This window comes from Lissotriton helveticus, chromosome 3_2 (assembly GCF_964261635.1).
Source record: "Lissotriton helveticus chromosome 3_2, aLisHel1.1, whole genome shotgun sequence".
In the NCBI taxonomy this organism is placed as follows: Eukaryota; Metazoa; Chordata; class Amphibia; order Caudata; family Salamandridae; genus Lissotriton; species Lissotriton helveticus.
The window spans coordinates 77,144,695-77,157,658 of NC_136062.1; the positions used below are offsets into that span (position 1 = coordinate 77,144,695).

At 40.5% G+C, this 12,964-nt stretch overlaps 1 protein-coding gene across 2 annotated transcripts in view; it reads left to right on the forward strand.

Annotated features, from left to right (window-relative positions):
• Positions 1 to 12,964, forward strand: part of TNFAIP8L3 (TNF alpha induced protein 8 like 3) — a 579,383-nt gene that overhangs the window by 504,672 nt on the left and 61,747 nt on the right. The gene's annotated exons all lie outside the window — the stretch shown is intronic.

Below are 12,964 nucleotides of genomic sequence, written 5' to 3' on the forward strand. Positions count from 1 at the left end.
CCCCTGTTGGGGCTTCCCAGTGCTTTCTCAATGGTTGCGTTCCCTCTAGCTCTGGGTTGTATGGGGGTGGCCTTTCTGACAACAGCCTCTCTATTAGGCTGTCGTCTGTCTCACTGTCTTCATCCTCTGTGCTCTTTTTCTGCCCATCCCCTGTACTTTCCAGCAACGGATACAACTTATCTACTGCAATGGTCTGTACCCTCCACCTCTTTTCCATGGCATCCCATCTCGCTTCTTGAACCGCCCTTACCAATCGTTTTACTCTTTCCTGTCTCCTGTCTCTGTTCCTGTCGTGGGCTGCCCTGATCCATGCATTTAGCGCTTCAAACTGTGTTGGTCTGGGCAAAGGTCGCAATGCAGCCATAATCGCTTTCAACTGGTATAACACTTCTAGTCTAAACGTTCCATATTTAGGAAAAGTCAATTCCTCATTTCCATCTGTCATCTTACACCAATTATCAAGCCACAATATGGTATGCAACCCAACATTCGCTGCCATATAATAAGCTGGAGTATCCTCGGGTGGAGCCTCCTCCCCGCCCCGAGGTTCTATCTTGTTTTCTCCATTGAAACATTTCCGCAATACTTTAAAACATTTCATGATGAAACCTACAACGTTTCCTTGTTTACAACCCTCGTTTACTTCCTGATGACAATCCACCAATCTCAGCGCGGCTTCACACTAACCGCCCTATCACAGCGCGGCTTCACACTAACCGCCCTATCACAGCCCGGCTCCTTCTGACGTCACTCGGCTCCGTTTCGCAACAGTTCCCCTCCTTTCTCCGATGTCTCGCCGGTCACGCATGCGTCCCAATCATACACTAGAAATGATTACTTCCGACCAAGCAACCACTTCTTTGACTGTACGGCCACAGTCTAACTGTAATTGTCACCTTTCCCGGCAAATGCCTGTCCGCGAGCGAAAAGACAATCACCTCAACTGTTCAACACCCGGTAACTTCCGACCAGCGTCCGTTACCTACACACTCCTTCGGGCGATCAATGGTACCTCATGACCCCCTCTCACAACAGTTGACAATTACTTTCGATGTTCGATACACCCGAACCACTTAAGCTCTCTTTGAGTTTAAGATTTTCATCGGTTGCGCGCGCTCACAACCTGATCTCCTTTCACACTACAGGCATTCAACTCCGCAAAACATTACAACACAATGACACAACGTAACACCGCAATCTAGCAATGCATGACCCTTTTCATACTCACTCTCCTCCGACCTGCTGATTTCTGCCGCACTGTTACTCTCCGTCAGTTTCCGTGGAACGCCATCCTCCGTCCGCGATTCTCTGGGCACTCTTCATGTTCTTCTCTATGGGCCTCGGGGGAATCTCAACCTACTTCTAGATTACCCTTACTCCAGAAGATAAACCATCCTCTGCTACCAACTGAAAAGGCGGGATTTCACTTCTAGAGTCTGCTTACCATTCTCCAGAATCCCGTCACAGGTCGACTGGCCCTTTTTACCTGTCATAGAGAAAATAGGTAATCTAATCACACTAAACAGTTCAATTTCCGACAGGCCAAATTACTTTCCCCAAAGAACCACTGACTAAAGACTGAGTTTAAAGGTTTATTACATAACCAAAAATAACTGGAGATACAGGCACCTCAGCAAGAGGTTCAGAAGGTAAACAGGTACTAATACAAACATAATCCTACGGAAAAGTCTCAATCGGCTAATGAACAGAACGAGAATCAACTCCAGAATCATTAAACTAAACAGAATAGCTATGACTTGAGTTCTGGTACTCATCAAGATATAAGACATAAATTCAGATTAGTCTGTCCCTACTCTATGCTAGATGACATCCCTACTCAACAATAGTCCAACCTAACCAAAAGGTGTCAGCCGTGGAGACTTCCTAAGAAGTTCGCCACTTTCTTTCTTAGACTAGAATTTCCATCATTGCTGCTAAGCTCCTTGCCCATGCGACCGCTCTCTCTAGCTCCTCAGCCATCTGCTCTGCCTCCACCCTCAGGTTGCTGTCCCTAATACGAAACCCCACAATGTTAATGACACGCCTATAGGAATGCCCCTATAGAAGGCGTTGGGGTCTGTAAAATTCCATATGGCGTGGATCCATCCTCGTCCGTTCGGCCGTCCTTGGGTCTCAGGCTTTTCATCCTTTCAAGTTGCCTCCTTGAATTCTGGGTCTACTCCTCCATGTCTGGGTCTAGAATCCTAACATACACACACAATGGGCCCTTCTACTCTATTATCTGCTCGATGAGGCGCCTGCAAAGGAATATACGTAAGCAGCTTACAGTCTACGGATATTGCAACATTTTATAAAGGTCAGTTATAAATCATTTCTACAGTTATATGTCAAGCTAGGTATTCTCCAACAGGCCTACACCAATTCCAAAGGAACTAAACCACTGCTGGTTTTACAGGCCCAATGTTTTACATTGCATTCCTCCTTCTCAGCTCGCTAGGCCTCCAACCTTAAACAGCAAACACATTTTCTACTTTAAGCTAATCATTATATATATATATATATGTGGACCGTTACGTTTCATATAAAGCGGATCTCAAGTTCAATTGCATTGCTAAACACACGTTGCATAAGAAAAAGTTTCATTATAAAAGCATCTATTTTCAGCAAGCATGGATTGCACTTTGTAACGTTGGCTCTGCACATTTTCTGATACCAATTTACTTTAGTACTCTCTCATACATTGCATCTAAACATGATTAACAGGCCTCTACATATACGTGTGCTGACTACTTGTACATATGCTGCACCCCTACAAATTTCACTTTAAATGGCGCTCTCTCAATGTCATTACAAGTGATTTCAAAACAATCTGATAAATACAGGTCATATATTTTTTTATTACAGGTCCAGAGAGATCCACGTCTTCTTCTCTCGTGCATATCACAATAATTGTATTAAGAATGGATGTTGTTTAATTCCACATGCACATTCAAATGTCTGTATTAAACAAACAAACAAACAAACAAAGAAGCAGTGTGCTGCTGTTCGTAGCAGCGACTTGCATAGTAATTGCTACTGTTACGCATACGCCTTGATTCTGCATAATAAAATATTTCAGGCCAGTTATTGCATTAATGGATTTTAGAACAGTCTGATTCTCTCTCCTAATTTAATCGTCAGTTATTACGTTAGTCTACAATTTTCTCCCTTAATGATAGGTGATTGTTTCACAAATGTCTTTCACAGCTTTGAAAACGTATTTTTCCTTCCTCGCTCTCGGCTCTGCAGTTTTTTTCAGTATTTTGCGCACTGTGTTGCTGCTTTCTGTCATGGGTCGCACTGACACAAATCAAAGGGGTTCTTAGAATGGACAGCAGTGTTCACAAACATGGAGCAGGCGGTGTGACAATCACTTGCTTTCCGAATAGTAGAACACAATCTTCGCAGTAATCCTGCGGCAGACACTGCCTTAGCTGCGCTGAAGCCATGAAGAGGAGCAAAGAGCCTTTAACTCGCACGGGCATTAACTCCCCGTCACTGCACGAGTCCCTAATCGATGGTGAAGTGTAGTCGTTTGTGAGGCGCAGGGCTTGATCTTTTATAGTTCATGTTATTAAATGAAGCTTTTCCAGCCTTCCCTCCAATGCTGCCCTGGGAGTGACAATCAATCTTCTTCAGGAGCAGTGCCTCTTGACATGACTCTGATCTTTCTAAAAGCTGTAAACTGCAAACGTAGGGCTTTGGAAAACTAGACTATGTGCTTTGGTATACATAATTACAATTCGATATAGACGGAACAGTTTTGTCAATTTTGATAGCGTCTTAGTGACCAGGTGACCTACTAGTAATCAAGAGGCTCATCAGCCACAACGAAGAGATTACTTGTTCAAAATGTTTCCTCAATTGGTTGTGCACCAGGCCATGAGGTGATGATATTCTAGTGTGTTCAGAGATAACCTGTATCAAAACAAGCATTTGCAATGCAACCGGTCTCGCCTATGGGACCTTTATATGTATTTACCTATGCAGCACATTAGCCTGGGTGCTGAAACATCTACTGTTCTTTAACATGGAGGGGAAAGTAAGCACCAAACTGCGTGACGCCCCAGGTATGGGAACACATGGAGAGAAATATTGCCTTTCAGCGGGAAATGGTATAGTCCAAATCTCTGTTTTTAATATAAAAAAATCAGGGCCTTTGGTGGTTTATTACTAAAAATACAAGATTTGGAAAAAATATTATTGTCTACGGGTGATCGTGGAAGACAATTTCTATGGACTGGAATCTAGAGAATGCTAAAGTGATTCTGGTATTTTACTGACCTCTGCTGGTCTTTTTCTATCAAGAAAGTTAAATCGAGGCAGTTGCCAGAAAAATTAAAAAAATAAAGTTCTTCAGCAGAAAGCAATTCTGGTATTTTACTGACCTCTACTGGTCGTTTTCTGTCCCTAAGCGGAAGCAGACAAGTCCTAGAGCTGATCTCCAGAGTCCACAAAGTACACACACATATAAGTATATACTAAAGTATAATCAAGAGGTCTCAAATGCTTGACCTAAACCAGGGTCTTTATCAAAGATAATGTTGAGATTAAGTGTGCATCGGTCACATGGCTTACATGTGTAGTAATGAGAAGTTTTGATGTCAAGTGGTAGAACCAGAGTTTTGTTTTATTGTGTTTTGTTACTGTGCCTATGCATGAATTTGAAGAGAGCAGAAGCAAGAGATGGGACTGTAAGTATTGGATGCTAATGTATGGATGGATAGAGGTGTGTCAGCACATTGTGGCCTGTGTGTGAAGTGTTTTGCAAGTATGGCAAAGACTACTCAAACTGTGTTACTTGATTAACTTGATTAACTGTGTTAATTAATTACAGTGGTGCATGTGGCTACCTCCCATCTTTGGAGAGTTCTGTTTCAGACAGTTTAATTGCTCTTGAATTAGATCCTGAGAAACTTAGGGGGGTTTATTTCACCTCTCTTTGGGTGCAACCTGGCATTAACTATAGTATAAAGGTCTGGAGTCTACATGTGAAAGGTATAGCTGCAAGCCATGGGAATGGACATTATATAACCAGCCATTATATACGCTCTGAATTATCCACCCGAGTGGCACGCAGCAACATATAGGAATAGATATTATAAATCCACCTATAGTATGCATATCCAAACTACACTGAGGGGCAAACGAGGAACAATCATTATAAGACACACTATAGAACCTGCCTGAAGATTCCACCCCAAGTGTGGCTTGTAAAACCCATAAGAAAGGGTGTTAAACAACCCAGCACAGCATAGGTTCTATACAGTCAGCCCATGCACCACAAAGGAGTAACCATAATGCAACCAGACATAGTATATGCTCCCTAGGACTGGGAGTTAGCTGTAGATGAACATAAATGAATACTTGTCAAATACTGCTTGCCAAGGCAACATCCTGGTGCAGAGTGCAGGTAAAGGAAGAAAGGATGAGAAGGCAGACCCCAGTAAACAGTGGCATACAATCAATGCCCCTCTTTGTCCACTCTAAGGAGACATCCAGCTTGGTTTTTGGAATGAGTTTATTGTCAAATAAAAGCCTTTATTGCTATCATCTGCACCATGTCTCTTAACTGCCAGTCGCAAATGGTACATAGTGCCTCTGTCTTCCTGTCCTCCAGCAGTTCAGTGTCCTGGCCTCCAATAGTGTTGTATTGCTCCTTTTGTGTTCCCCAAAAGGAGTGTTTCTTGTGCCTCAAAATGAATGGTCATATTTATGTTGCCTTGTTTGACTCTTCATATGGAAACTGTGCATACATTTTACTTTTAATTCTTTGAAGTTCAGTGTTGCCAATCTTTCACTATGCTAATCTGCAAGATTATTTTATCTGTACTGTGATTTTGTGTGACATTTCCAGGTCTACTGTGTGACACATTCAGTGACAATTTCACCCAAGCTCAACAAGGCAATTGAGTCTGATTTATTGCTAATTACAGAAATGAGACATTTTCTTTTTATTATGAAGCCATACTAATAGCAAATTTTGAGCTATTCATGTGTTAAGGGTAACTACATTAAGCAAACCTCAAATTTGACGATGTACATTCAATAACATTCTTGTCACTGTCTGGAATCCTGTGCAGTTTCTTCTATCACCTTTAGGTGCACTCTTCTCTACTCCCATCAGGTACTCTCGGCCCACCATTCTCATCAGGTTCTTTCTCTCTCGCATATCTTTGTTACTTTTTCATTTATGCACCCCTGATACTATCTTTTCCATCCCCACTGAGATACTCTCTACTCCATCTTTACTCAGGTAATTTGTCCAATCTAACCCATAGTCCTCTCCCCGCCAATTGCTTCGGTATTTATGGATCCGCCCCCACTAAGGTGTTCTCCATCTCCTGCATCCTCTTAAAGATATCTCTCTTCTATAGAAAGTCTTTCTTTTGGCAATCATTATATGATACCCTAGTTTCTTAGCATGTTCTTCACAATACTGATCAAATATTTTCCACTGGAAGCAGGAACTTTTAATACCTCACAGGTATCTTCCACCCTCATATATGCCTTCTACTTCCCTGATGGATACTTCTTCACCCTCTTCCTGAGAAATTATCAATATACTCAGGAAATCCTTTGCTGGTACCCTGCTCCTTCTTATAGACTGCTCTGATCCACCCTACTCAGATATTCTCATTTTCTATCTAATCCATCAGTACCTTCTCTCAGAACCCCTTGTTCTCTTAGCTAGACTCCTTTCTCCGACCTGTATATCTATATGCATGTGTCCTGTCTGGCAGATTGATTGTGGGTTCCCCATCCTCTAATCAAATTTTTGGTGTGGCAAATGGTACTGTTTTTGGAAAGTCGCATGCTTCACGTGATTGCATAGTAAGCCGTCACATGTCTTTAGTGCATCGAGCCTTGGATACAGTACACACAGACCCATCACCACTGCACACAGAGGAAATAAAGTAGGAGGAGCATTTACCATAAATATAACATGTTCTATTATTAAACTGAGACAGTGATAGAAATCAACAAAATTAGCAATATGACAGCACTACCGTTTCTTTAGATTGCTAACAATAAGCCTTCCCTACACTGCAGTTGTTCTAACAATTGGAATCTATTTTAAATGACAAGTTACAAATCAGTGGTGCTAAGACAGTCATTGGCATTGCATGATGGAAAAAAAGGCTACTGACTGCAATTGTCATCCCTTAGTTTTCAGGTTTGATTTTGTGCTTTATAGAATTGTCTCCACGCCTCAAACAGTTATGTCCCTCCTTGGTTATTACCATTAGCCAAAACTTTCTCCACAAATCCCAGTACAAAACCCAAAGATCTATCTGAGATTGTTCTTCAATGCCCTTAACACCCCACTTAATGCCTATCGTCTCCATCACATTTACCTCTGCTTCCTTATCCAGTACTCAATCACATCCAGCTGCCTTCTCTCCGTTCCAACTGGCCAACTACTCCTCACCATCTGAGCTGTATCTGCTCCATTTATAAAACAGATAATACCCCAAAGGTTCCGTTCAGCCACTTTACACTTAACAAATTATTCTATCCCTCTACATCACCTTCAAAGAAAATGCTTCCATAGGTGCCCCTCTCTCTCTCTCCTTCCTGCTTCAGGACTACAATGGTCATTCCTCTGGCAAAGAAACATTCTGATGATCTTACTGCATTGGCACTCCTAAATGTTCTAGCCATTTTGGCCATTTCCAAAACTATAATCTCTAGATCTCCTAGCGTTTAACTCCCACCAGCTGGCTATTTCTCCCAACCTAATAATCCCGAATTATCCTGGGATTCAGCCAGTCCCCTTTGCTTTTTAGTATAGCCTACACGGGAACCTGTATTACCTGGCTTTGAATAGCAAATCTTGTCTGAAGACATTCATATTTATATCTCTACCCCTTTCTTACTAATGTCCAACACAGATTGAAGCACTCCACTTATCACAGCTCAAATAGCATAATGCTTTAAAGTTCTCAAAAAAAACAAAATCATCCAAAGGCTCTTGAAGATTTTCTTCTTTTAATTCCTTTCCAATTCCAATCCCATACCAACGCGTTTCGCCGAGGTTATTGAGAACCCATCGGCTTCATCAGGGCTGGAAATGATACAAAATGTTTGCATCTTAGCATCATTAACATATTCCAAAAACAAATTTCAGAAGTAGAGCCCCACATGGCCCAAAGAGCAAACCTGTGCCTTTCATAATTCTCATTTTTAGTGAATACATGCACATCACTCTTATTCTTATTGTCAAACACCTTGTGAAAACAATTGAAAATATATATACCTAAATTATTTGAAGCCAAGTGAAATTATTAGAACATACATCACAACGGTGACACATATGACCGCTACCAGGTCATGCATATACAAAGGTGGTTAGCCTCATGTGAGATTGCTTATGTGGTTCTTCTTATAGCCCCATATGTACTAGATTTGTCTTTATGGCATTTACCTTTTCTTGATTCCAATTATTGCCTAAAAGAGAAAAGGTTCCTTACTCTTAAGACTCAGCATGAAGGAAAGACCTAGGATCAATTGCGTTATATTTCAATATTAAAATTCAGAACCCAAAATTTCATACCTCGTATTCTGGAGAGAATGCTTGTTATATTCTTTGTTGAAATCCTCTGATTAAAACAACTTAGTTCTGTGTACCCGTATCATCTATAATAAAACAGAGACATAACTGCGTCTCAGACCACTCTGTTTACACCCATAACTATCAGCTTGTTAGGATAGTAAAACACTTCCAAATTCAACTAATCTCACCTGAATTATTCCCCGTAAATCGTATTATTCCAGTATCGTAGTTCTATTTTCGATTTCTGTTTTATCTTGCCTGATCAGTATTCCTTCAATCTGAAAGTTAAAATCTACATTATTCTGCATACTTTGCCCATCGGCTCAATAACCGCTTCAAAATTTCCACCCTCCAAAACATTCCATGTCGTACCTTAATATCTAGGCTTCCTCCAAAGTTCCTTATCGTTACACCATCGTCCTTACATCAAGCACTTCTCCCTGTTGAATACATGCGCATATTTCGCCATTATTGATCTGAAACCCAGCGTGCATAGTTGAAAACTTAACGTCCCTCCAGGTAAAACGCTTACCTCCCACACTGTCTGTGCGTCCCGAGTACAGGCGACAACTCGACTGCTTCCTGATTCCGTTAAGTCTGATTGCCCAAAGATAGAAAGCGGACTTACTACTAACGCTAGCATAGCCGCCATCTTTGAATAGGTTTCCCTTTCACGTTCTAGTTATATCATTATTACGCAGCTATTAAACGCTATGTTTCTCCATGTTCCATAAGTACCTTAATTTAAACTCAGATGGTACCTCAATCAAAAAACGGAAAACGGACTTACTACTATGTCCAGTGTGTCCACCATCTTTGAATAGGTCTCCCCTTGTATTCTAATTATACTAATATTTCTGTTCAATACACAGCAAATTATAGATATTCCAATAAAAAACAGTAATAAATACGTTTTTTTTAATGTTGCCTACCCTAAACACAGAGTTCCCAGTTTTGCAGCTATTATACGTTGTGTTCCACCATATTACAGGTACCTTATATGTAGACTCTGTTAGTATTTTACCAATCAATCACCCAGAAAGAATTCTAGCTCCCGATCATAATTTAGGCCGTCCTCTACGGCCCGCAGACGCATGATCCATCTTGCCTCCTGCCGCCTTAATTTCAGTTCCCTGTTCCCACCTCGTGGGTCACTATGTACATGGTCAATTCCATAGAATTTAAAACTTTTGCTCTGATCTTGCTTATCACATGTATGCATATGCTCTGCTATTAGATATCTTACATCATTATTTTTCACTGCTCTCAAGTGCTCACTAACTCTGTCTTTCAACATGCGGATTGTGCTGCCCACATATACCCGTAAACATTTGCACTCTATAACATAGATAACATATTTTGTACTGCATGTTATATTCATTCTTATTTCGTATCTTTTGCCATTTTGTACCTGAAAGTGCTTGGTCTTATCCTTAGCACATCGACGCATGCCACAATGGCCACATTTATAGAACCCCTTCGAGTGCTTGTCTAACCAGGTTATTGTACGATCAGACACTGGATAACTTGGGCTCAGTAGGGTGCCCAAAGTCTGGCCCCTTCTGTAGGTTATCTGTGGTCTTCCTCCTATGTGTTTACATAGTATTTTATCCATTCTTAAAATATTCCAATGTTTACTCATGCTTTGTTGTAACAACTTGCTCACTGGAGTATAGTTTGTAATTAGTCTAATTGGTTGCTCTTCCTTTGTCTCTTTGGCTATAGGTTTCAATGTCATATTCCTTTCCACATTCATCACCCTCTGTTTTGCCAGATGAACATTACGTTTATCATATCCCCTTCTGATAAACCTCTTTTCAATGTCACAAATGCATTCATTGAATTGCTGCGTTTCACTGCAATTACGCCTTGCTCTTAACATTTCACCAAATGGAATCGCCTTAATTTGGTTATGTGGGTGAGCACTCTTCGCATGCAAAATCATATTACATGAAGTTGGCTTACGATACAGTCTACTTTCTATACAATCATTCTTTATGTACAGTTCCACATCTAAAAATACAATATTGGTTGTATTGTCATTGGTGGTGAATCTGATATTCATTTTATTGCTGTTAAGGTACTCATAGAAATCATTCAGAGACTGCTTGGACCCTATCCAAATCATTATGCAGTCATCAATGAATCTTCCCCAAAACAGGATAGATCCTGTCCATTCACTCGCTCCTGGGCCCCAAACAACCTTTTCCTCCAGCCACCCCATAAATATATTTGCGTATGCCGGAGAAAACTTGGAGCCCATGGCCACCCCTTGTTTTTGTTTGTACCAATCATTTTTGAACAAAAAATAGTTGTTATCTAAAATCAATTCAGTCATAGCTAAGGTCATTTGTGTATGCTGCCAATGACTGGCTGGTCTTTTGGAAAAAAAGTGGTCTAAAGCTTTCAGTCCTAGTTCATTCTTAATACTCGTATACAATAAGATCACATCCAGGGTTACCAATGTCATCCCTGGTTCCCATTTGATATCCCCCAGAATATTTAGGATGTGTCGTGTATCCTTTATGATCGGTTGAAGGAAGACATCAACAAATTGTGAAAGCCTTTCGGTTGGTTCCCCTATGCCAGATACAATTGGCCTCCCTGGTGGAAATGGCAGGCCCTTGTGAATCTTTGGTAAAGTATATAAACATGGGTATCTCGGACGATTTACCTTTAAAAAGAGATATTCGTCATCGTCCAGCAAACCCGTGTCATGCCATTGCTTTAGATGGGTATTGATCATAGAGGTCAAAGCATTCTAATTCCAAATGTATCACGGCCTCTTCTCCTTCTCCTAACAGTTGCCAATGGAATTACCTGATAATCGATCCATCTGATACCAAAACATTTACCTTTACTCCTCACCAGGCCCTACGTTCTTCTCTACTTTTCTTACAATACCATTTTTCCCCTGTGCTTGAAACTTAGTAATACTCCATATAGTCAAGAGGCTTGACCTAGCTATCACTTCTACCTCAATCACTAACTACTACCAACTGGTAAACATCTTTAAGTAATGACTACACCTCATCTCCCATACAGCCAAAATCCCCCATCAATGTACTAGTCCTGAGTAGGCTTGAATACCAAAACAGCCTTCATGTCTTTATACATTATTCTTTCTAACTCTAGCTAAGTTCTCAACTTCTTTCCCCGCATCTTATTCAGCTTTCCAAACTCCATGGTAAATTATATATTGCCAAGAAGCAGGATGGTTCATAGCTCATGGACAATAAAGGTCCAGGTACTTGGTACTGGTGCTCAATGTTGTTATCAGTAGGCTTCTTTTCATGGAACCAACTACATTAAATGCTACACTACCATCTCCCCACTCAAAAGGCAAGCCCTTCATCACCTCATTTTCTGATACGCTTATGCAACACCAATCATTTCTGATCACACACCCTACGGGCACTTACAATTAGAATGTCATGCCCATGGAGGTCAGATGTATCACTAGTCTTGATTACTTCAATGTAAACTTAAACGAGACATTATTCAGCATGAGATCCACCTCATTGTTGTGGCAAACAAGGAGGTCACTCTCTCATACAGAGTGTTTTTTCAGATTTTTACTGTCATCCCTAATGTGTTAATTCCAACACCCCTCCTATCTAATGCTTTGCTGTTATTATCTATTACCTCAATTACCACTTTATACTACTGTTATTGGTATGTACAGAGTATCTGTTAGAGATTAGCTGAATACATAAAGAATATAAATAAAAGTCTCTGGTACTGTAGCTGTGACTTGCAAAGGCAAAGAGTAGATTTTCAATTGCTGGTTGCTTCACAGCATTGTCTCTTGCATCATTTACTTAAAATAAGAAATGTAGATAAGTAGGATTTCAAAGTCCTCCCATTATTGTTGTGCCAAATCATACCCCTTGCTGCTAATCTGGTATGGCGCTCTTTTAAATTGACACTTTAAATTGGGATTTAGTCGTATAGCACCGTGGCACAGAGATTTACATAAGTACACGTATGATTCTAGCATGGAGCATTGGCGAAACCTTAAAATAAGAACATTGAAAATTTAATAGGATATCATAAAATGAATCAGATATGACTGCTGTCATATATATTAAGACAGAGACAATTCTTTACTACAATGTCGTTCCTTTTGGCGACAGACCAAGGAAATTCAGCACTTTTTTGTAGATAGAGGTGGTAAAACTGTAAAAGGATATAGGGATGGAATTTAAGTGGTGAGACACTACTGTCAACAAGAATCAAAATTATTTTAAGGCAGTAGGTGAAAGAAGAACGTGACCTAGTTGGCGTGGAGAAGGGTCAGACATACATACATATAACACTCTATTATGACTGCACATACATTTAATAGGGTTTGTAAAAAGAAAAAAATCAGAACCTGTTGGAGTAGACCAAATGAACAAGAAGTAA